Source organism: Arachis ipaensis, chromosome B05, assembly GCF_000816755.2.
Source record: "Arachis ipaensis cultivar K30076 chromosome B05, Araip1.1, whole genome shotgun sequence".
NCBI classification, from domain to species: Eukaryota; Viridiplantae; Streptophyta; class Magnoliopsida; order Fabales; family Fabaceae; genus Arachis; species Arachis ipaensis.
This window is the reverse complement of record NC_029789.2, coordinates 4,797,583-4,806,916: the sequence shown is the minus strand read 5'-3', so window position 1 is coordinate 4,806,916 and position 9,334 is coordinate 4,797,583. Positions and strand designations below refer to the sequence as shown.

Below are 9,334 nucleotides of genomic sequence, written 5' to 3'. Positions count from 1 at the left end.
CAAACTAACTTATATCTTAAAAATAAAGAACACTAAAAAGAAAAAGACTTAAACTTATATCTTAAAATTAAAAGTAAACAAGTAGCATTAAAATCATTAAACTATATGGTAGCATTTGTTTTAAAGTATTGGGACAGAAATTGAAAAAATAGTATTTAATATTATATTTGTTGGTTTAGAAATTAGTACTAAAATTTTAGTCTGTATTTTCAAAATTTCAGTATTTTAGTACTTTAAAAAAATAAAAACACAGAAGATTAGAATTTTTTAAGATAGAGACTGAAATTTTAATAATATTTTATATCTAAATATCCTTATTTCAATTAATTAATTCCAACTTTATTTTTTGTGCAAATTAAATTGAAACTTCATTCTTATTTCAATTTCTATCTCATATTTTATATCAAACACAATATTAAAATTTATTTCAATATTTATCTCTCAATCTCTCCCCATCTCACTGTTTCGGTCTCTATTTCTTTCAAATGCTACCTATATGAACTTTAAATATACTTATTTACTTTAAAGATATAGGTTCAAGCTTAGCTTCCCTTCCTCCATTTCTTGCTATCTATATATACACACACTTAATTATCCGCCACTGAATACATTTATTTAACACCGGATAAGACCAGCTAGCTGCAGCAGCCATCAAATATGATATTGGATAGAATTGCGTATTGACTTATTTGACATAGTACTTACTTGAATATATGATTATATTTCTTGTAACGATGGCGGTCCCATGGGAAGTGGTAGACCAAAAATTTTGTAAACCATCATGTTAGGTAATTAATTAAATTAAAGTATCAATTAACTATAATTAATTATTAATTGAATTATAAAAAAATTAAATTAAAAATAAAAGATTTTTTTTATTTTTAGGTTTAAATTTTGACTTTCAAACTATTAATGATGATAAAGAGTTGGAAAATGATCAAAAATTAGATTGAAGACTTATTCCTATTTAATAATTTTTTTTATTATGGTGTTAAATTTATAGAGATCAAACACTAGTTTTTATTTTAATTTCATATTATTGGACATGGTATGAATTTTATGTTTGGATTTTAATTTACGTATGAATTTAAATTTTTATCTTAATTTATGTATAAATATGTAAATTTAAAATTGTTATTTAATTGTGATAGTGATGATAAGAATGGGACGGATATCCATAGAGACGAATTAAAATATAAGATTCTACTACTAAATGGGCAAATGATTCGATGGTCCTAGAACGTTTGGACATTAAATGGTCTCATAACAAAACATGTTTTTTAAATTTTTTAATAACGGCTAAATAGTTCTTATTTAATTTTAATTATAAATTAATCTTTTATATATTATTTAATTATAAAATCTATTTTTTATTTTATAAATTATTATTTTATCATTTATTTATCATGTTTATTAATAATCAAAAGAACAAAAACAATAACGAATTAGATCTTTCATTAATCGTAATAAGTATTTTGGCAATCTTAATCAATTAGAATTTTATCCTTAATCTGTTACATCTGTAAACGCCGGTGAAATTGTGTTTCTTAAAAATTCAATCAATTGGATATATAACACAATTGATTGAATTTCTGTGTTTCCAAAATTCAATCGATTGGAATTACTACACAATTGATTGAATTTTGCAAGGCATGTGAATTTTTTCTATTTCAATCGATTGTTTTTGTTACCAATCGATTAAAGTCATCAAAGCAATATGGATTTTTACAATTCAATCAATTGATTGTGTTACCCAATCAATCCGTTGTGTTTTTTAATTTTTTTTTCTAAGAAGAACAAATAAAGGTATCCAATATAAGTGTTTGAATTGTTGCTAGACTTGGTAGTTAAATATTTAATAATATTTAAATATTATAATTTTGAGTAATATTTTAAGTTGGTCCCAAAATATTTTTTATTGAACGTTTTTGTTCTCAAAGATGAGTACCTGTGATCTAATTCGTAGCTAGTTGCTTCGATTTAAAGATTTGATAAAATGCTAATTGATTCGATTTGATATGACCTCAACCAATTCCATAAATCGAATTCATCTAATTCAATTTACCATTGAATATAAGCTATATAAATACCATCAAAACATTGAGAGTTCATTATAGTGTTTTCTAAACACTATAATAAAAAAATTAATTGGATCTCTGTTGATTGCTGAAACTATGATTATCGCATAATCAACGACAAATATTGGATATTAAAGAGATAGATAAACAATGAAGAAAAATGGGATATTAAGTAGATGGATAAACGATGAACAAAAATAATGAAAAATTGATAATCAAGGAGATTGATAAACGACTCCAATTGTAGGATTGAGTATTGGCGATAGATTCACTACAAGAAAATTGAACATTTGTAACAAAAACTTTGTAACAAATTTAAATTTGTTACAAAAAATTATTCTTTTGTAACAAAAATTAGTAACTGTTACATAATACTAATGTTTTGTAACAACAATACAATTTGTTACAAAATGTTTTGATATTTTGTAACGACTTGATTTTTTTTGTTACAAATTATATTGGCTTTTGTAACAAAAGATGAAGTTGTTGCAAAAGTTTAAAATATTTTGTAATAAAATGTCCATTTGTTTCAAAAATTTCAATTATTTTGTAAAAAAAAATTAATTTGTCACAAAATTTAATATTGTTTGTAACAAGTTATTTATTTGTCACAAAATACAAAAAGTTTTGTAAGTAAAAAAATTATTTTCAGGCACGCGGTCCTAGTATGATGAACAGAGTTAATTGTCGCTGATCATCCTATTCACCATGTTGAAGAATGAGTGTACATCTTAGAATTAAATTAAACACGGATTGAAGAGAAACAATAATACTTTTATTAATTCACAGGACTCAGCAGGGCTCTTCCCCTAAACGTAGGAGGTTTAGAAACTCATACTGAAAGGAAAATACAATGGTGAATGAAAATAATGTGTGTAAAGTCCAGATGTTGTTTGAATGATTATGTAAAATAACTCTTAAATACTAAACTAATGACTAGTAAGGGTAAAACAGTCTGTTTAGTGCTAAAATCCACTTCTGGGGCCTACTTGGTGAGTGTTTGGGCTGAGCTTTGATGAGATCCACATGCTACGAGGCCTCTAGGGTATTGAACACTGGCTAGGGGGTCCTCTCCAAGCGTTTGGACATTGGTTTCTGCTCCTTGGGCACTGGAGGCCTGGAAGAGGGCAGAAAGATGGCGTTGGACACCAGTTTTGAGCCTTCTAATCTGAAGCAAATTATGGACTATTATACCTTGCTAGAAATCTATAGAAGTCAGCTTTCCATAGCCATTGAGAACGCTCCATTTAAACTTCTGTAGCTCCAGAAAAGCTCTTCCAAATGCAAGGAGGTCAGATCCAGACAGCATCTGTAGTGCTTTCTCTGTCTCTGAATCAGACTTTTGCCTCCAGCTCCTCAATTTCAGCCAGAAATTATCTGAAATTGCATAAAAACACACAAACTCAAAGTAGAATCCAAAAATATGAATTTAACACTAAAACCTATAAAAACTAAACAAGACATACTAAAAACTATATGAAAATGATGCCAAAAAGCGTATAAAATATCCGCTCATCACATACCTTGCCCGATTTCCACGTATTTTTCAAGGCAACTTGCAAATACACCGAACACAGCCCCAAGAGGTCCATAATTACCAAGGCAACATCACCCAACCTCCACCAAGATCCAAAGCTCACAATTCAAGTTCCTATATATATACACACCTAAACTCACATATATCACAAAGATATACCCAAATTCAATACCCAATACACCAATTAAAGAAATTAGCTGGAGTTTTAGTATGCTCACCTTATCCAAGCATCATATAAGCAAGAGTAAATATTTTCCTCAAGCTAATCGGGTCCTATAACATCAAGGAAGCAAAATCTCAACACCACTTTATTAAATTTCAAAAATATAAAGGGGGTAGAGCAACTGGGTCTATAGAGTGACTTACCTATAAAATTGTTCCGATAGATTCGTAGAGCTTGACGCGGTGGATGCGTGGCCGCAAACGGCGCGGCGATCGAAACTTGGAGTGAGGAGATATGGTGGTTTGAAATGGAGGTGAGGGTTGGGGTTGTCACTTGTTCTTCCCCCTTTCCTTGAATGTTTCCAGCGTGAGTGAGGTTGAAGGGAGAAGGGGAGCTGTGTTCCTTATAGGCTAATGGGATGAATTGGGCCTTGGGCCCATTTTGAGCCGGTTAGCCCGGTTCGGCCTGTTCAGCCAAATCTTAGGCCAACTTCTTTGTAATTAGTGTCAAAATTTTCGTTTTAGTTAGCTCTATCTTATTTTACTATTAAATTATATTTCTAATCTCTTTTATTAAAATTAATTTATTGGTTAATTATTTGCTAATTTTACGGGGTTTACATCGTCGCTCTTTGTTTCGCCACTATGTTTCACTCAGTCGCATGCCGTTACTACGCTTGTCGTCGGTGGCGGAAAAAGTAGCACATACCAACACTAGCAAAACTACAATTATTTTGTAACAAAATATCCGTTGTGTTAAAAACTCCAATTATTTTGTAACAAAAAATTAATTTGTCACAAAATTCAATATTGTTTGTAACAAGTTATTTATTTGTCACAAAATACAAAAATTTTTGTAAGTAAAAAAATTATTTTAAAATGTTAAAATCTCTAAGATAATTAAAAGAATTAAATGATTAAATGATTAAAATCTCTAAGATAATTAAAAGAATTATTTTTTATAAAAGAATTAAAGATTAAATGATTTATTTTTAAAAATGGTATATATTATTTTATATTTTTTTATAAAATTAATATATAATTTTACTAATAATTAAATCTTAAATGTTGATTAAAAATTAAATTTTTAAATTAAAAATATTAAATATTAAACATAAATAAAAATAGTTAAAATTTAAAAATAAAAACAAATATAAAAAATAAAATTCGAATTCTAACCCTCACCTTTATTTTTTATTTTGTTGTTTGCCATCCTCGTCCATTTAAATAAAATTTTGAAAAATTTTCTTAAGTATAAAATATAGAGCTCTGGTTTTTTTTCTCTCTCTACTAGTCCTAAACCCACCTTAACCTAACACTCATCATTAAGCTGGTAAAATATGTGATTGTTAGAAAAAAAAATAAATTATTTGTATTGTAATTTATTATAGTTATTCATGGTTTTATTTTCAAAAAATTATTTATGTAAGATCCAGAACTTTTGAAAAATCATATTCTGAGTTGATTCCAAATTTATTTATTTATTAGCGATTTTATTTTCAAAAATTATTTCATTGAGAATAATTAAATCAAGTTTTGGTAATTAAAATAAAAATTTTACTGAATTTTATAATTATTGAATAATTTTCTATATTTTAATTATAAGACTTAGTAGTTGTAAAAGAAAAAAATTATACTATTTAATTTAAATAATTAAAATTTTAGACTTTAAAACTTTAATTTTTATAATTAATTATATCATCTTATATTTTAAATTAGAATGCTTATTAAGAATTAATTAATAAATTGATAATTTAATTAATGTTTTAAAGTAATTTAAAGAGATTAAATTATATTTTTAATAAATACTATATTCCCTAATTTAATTAAAATTATAAACCCTTAGAAAAACCTAACCCTAGAACCCCACCCCTCTTCAGCGTGCACATACACCCAACCACACAGGGGTCACCTGTTCCACACACCCACACACAGAAATATGAAAGAAAGAAAGAAACGGAAGAGGGAAGAGGGGAGAGAGAGTCGCGTTAGGAGAAGAGAAGGGAGGAAGGGGGCTGTCCGCAGCGCCACTGTGCCGTCGCCACCTTGGAGTCTACCGTTCGTCACTGCCCAGTCGCCATTCTGCCTTCTATACAGCCGGTTCTGTAGCCTGAGAAGAATCACGAAGAGGAGAGAGAGCGTGTATGAAGGACAACGCCACCATAAAGCCATCGCCGCTGTCATCATGCTCCGCCGCTGTCGCGTCTCACTAAGCCGTCATCATCGTGCTTCCTGGTGCCGTCGGTGGAGTTGTGTCTTGCCGGATCTGCTGCTGGAAGTCTGGAGGAGAAGCGTTCTTTCAGATGGCAAATAACTACAAACAACGACAAAGTTTCTTTGACCCTCAAGGCTTGAAGGACAACGGCGACAACGATTGCTTCTTCCGCTGGTCTTCTTCTCTTCTCTAGCCCCTGCTCAAGTTCAGTTCAGGTAAATTATATGTTTTGAATTTCTAATTAGGGATTTGGTTATTAAAATTTCTGATTAGGGATTTTATTATTGAAATTTATGATTATTAGAAATTTGGAATTTCTGATTAAGATTGCTTCTCTTCTGAAATTTGGGATTTGGTTATTATAAGTTCTGATTAGGTAAATTTGAAATTTGCTTCTCTTCTCTTCCTGTTAGTGAATTGTTCTGATTTTGTTCTTCTTGAGTTTCTGTTAGTGTTTTGATTAAGGCTTTATAATATTGATTGATTTTGTTCTTCTTGAGTTCCTGTTAGTGTCAATCATCCAAACCCCCTTTCATGTATATAAAAAATGTTAAGTCATATTTTATTCCAGACTTAGATGATGGTTAATCTGATGGATGGAATGATATATTGATTTATTATATATATGGAATTAAAATTGATGAGATGCTGTGTAAATACTAATATTTAAAGCCATCTGCATCCAAGTTATGTAGCTGAATTGATAGCAAGAAGAAGATACATGTAAAGCAAAATGTGATTTTTCCTGTAAAGAGATTTTCAAAAAAAAAAACTATGAATTGTTAAATTGTACTGATTATAAATTTTGATTATTGAAATTTATGAATTTTGATTAGAATTTCTTATTAAGGATGCGTGTATAGTTTCTGTGATGAGGATGCGTGTATAGAATTTTGATTATTGCAATTTTAGAAAACTTTTTTTGTTTAAATTGATTGAATGATGTTGTGTTTGATTTATTAAATGATGATGATGCTGAAAATTCTGTTTGTTAGAGTGCAGAATTTGTTGAAAGGCTAAAAGCTAAGTTTTATGATTGAATTAATTGATGATACATGCTAATGATTACTTGAGATGATATTAGACTATTTGTTATATATGATGCAGTAAATTGATAATAATATATGTGAATTATTTGAGTGATTTGTGGTTGGATTGTGTTGAGTAATGCAGAACTTGTTGATTTCATATGAGTATGCTTAAATGTGAAAACTGACCAAAAATGGTGATTTATTAATCCTGAGCACTTGAGGCTAATTTAATCTTTTTAACAAGTCATAATAGATAAAAAAAGTTAGAATGCAAGGTTAGAGTGAATCAAAAGCTAGGAATCAATTTTTGACCTCTCAAAACCCAAGGTTACATGTTGCAGAATTATGCAGTTTCAGACAGTACTTTGTGAACAAAACTGGGAGTAATCTAACCACTCAAAATGGGTGAAATTATTTTTTTATAAAAATTTGATATGTCTAGATTGTTCCTCTAAAATTTCAGAATTTTTTGATGTGTGGTTTGGGAGATATGATTTTTAGAAAATGGTCATTTTCTGTAGAAATATTGTTGTCCGAATTCTGGAACAGCAACTTCAAAATCATATATCTCAATACTCTGAAACTCTTTGTAGGTGAAACCAAATAGGGGTAAAATATTAGGATGTCTAGTATTTTATGTCCAAATTTCAGGATAATTAGAGTTTTGTAGAGAAAGTTGTGCTTTCTAGAAGCAAGGCTGTTCACTGTTGTGACAGCATCCTTTCCTTAAAACAAAATCATATTTCAAGAGGCATAACTTTTTCTAGAGAAGTGAAAATTATCTGGGACTTGAACTGGGTGAAAGATGGGTAATTCTAATTCAACCACACCAAAATTTAGGAGAATCCAACAAAAGATGGATTTTATATGATTTTTTAAAATTGATTACTGCTTGCTATTTTTCTGAAGTGTACTAAATCAGTAGCCGATTTTTAAAAAAACTCATATAAAAGTAAATTAGGTGGCAAAAGAGATCTCTGGATTAGTGTGGCTTAGCTTTCAAGAAAGTTCAAGATAGTGTGGCTTAGCTGTCAAGTTGTTATTCGATTTTATTTTTCCATTCTTGTTATACTTTTCTATTTCCAAACTATTTCCAAAAGTCAAGTATATTTGTTATGAGGACTTTGGTGGAAATTGTGCTTTGTAGTAATTTTTAGACAATTGATACTTATGTAAATTTAATGAATTGAATTATGATTAATTAGGCCAAGTTTATATATTGAATTGTCAATTTTTGATAATTTGCATTCTTGATTGACTAGTTTTAAACTTTGAGAATAGATTCTTAAAGAATTAGTTAATTTTAACTTGTAAGTTCTAATTTTATTTTTACTCTGATGAAGATAGTGTTATATGTGGTTTTTTAATTTTGGTTTTCATTGCTCATATTTGCAGGGGTACAAAATTGATGCCAACATGCTAGACTTTATATTGACTGAAATATGCTAGAAGAATCAAGAATTATAAATCCGATATGATACAATTTTATGTTAGGAAAAAGTTGTGTTTAGTTGAATTTGTAGAACTTATTTTATTGTAAAAGAATCTTAATGACATGTAAGATATTCTAATTATCTATATGATTATATATTATATAAATGTTAAGTTAGCGTGTTTAGAAAATTAATTGATATATCAATTATTTAATTAAATATTTTAAAATAAATTTTCTATTTTTGTAACTAAGAATAAAAAATATTACAAAAGTAAGTAGTATTTTGTAACAAAATATTATGACACAAAAGTTTAAATTGTTACGAAAAATATTTTGAAGATCAAAATTTGTTATCACTTTTGTAATGACTTTTAGTTTTTTGTATCAGAAAAATTTGTTACAAAATATTACTTTGAATTGTAACAATTTCATTTTTTGTTACAAAAACTTTTTGTAACAGGACATACTGCAACGGCCCCTTTTTTTGTTACAAAATCCTTTTGTTTCAAAATTTTGATTTTTGTAACAATTTTTTTTGTTACAAATATTACTTTTTCTTGTAGTGATTATTCACCAGTTTATAATCTTAATATTAAAGAAAAATATAAGATCAGAGTAGTATCTAAATCAAAATAAAAACTTAAAAATTGAGGATAGAATTTAAAAAATAAGATAGATGAATAATAAGATAATAATTTATGAGCTATGCTACATATCCAAGAATTTTTTCATCCAAGTTTTATCCAAGTAGGTCCAACGCTAACAAAAACTACTCTCATTAAAAGAGCGTCATTACACGCGCTTTATCTTCTTCTCCTCCCCCGTGCTTCATCTTCTTCTTCTCTGCGTTTCTTCTTCTTTCAAATTCACGTATAC

At 28.5% G+C, this 9,334-nt stretch overlaps 1 long non-coding RNA gene across 1 annotated transcript in view; it reads right to left on the bottom strand.

Annotated features, from left to right (window-relative positions):
- The window catches only part of LOC110271709, a 20,964-nt gene extending 11,852 nt beyond the window's left edge, over positions 1-9,112 (bottom strand). Inside the window, exon 1 of the long non-coding RNA XR_002362304.1 lies at positions 9,099-9,112. This is a non-coding gene — a long non-coding RNA (uncharacterized LOC110271709). The remainder of the gene's footprint in view (positions 1-9,098) is intronic.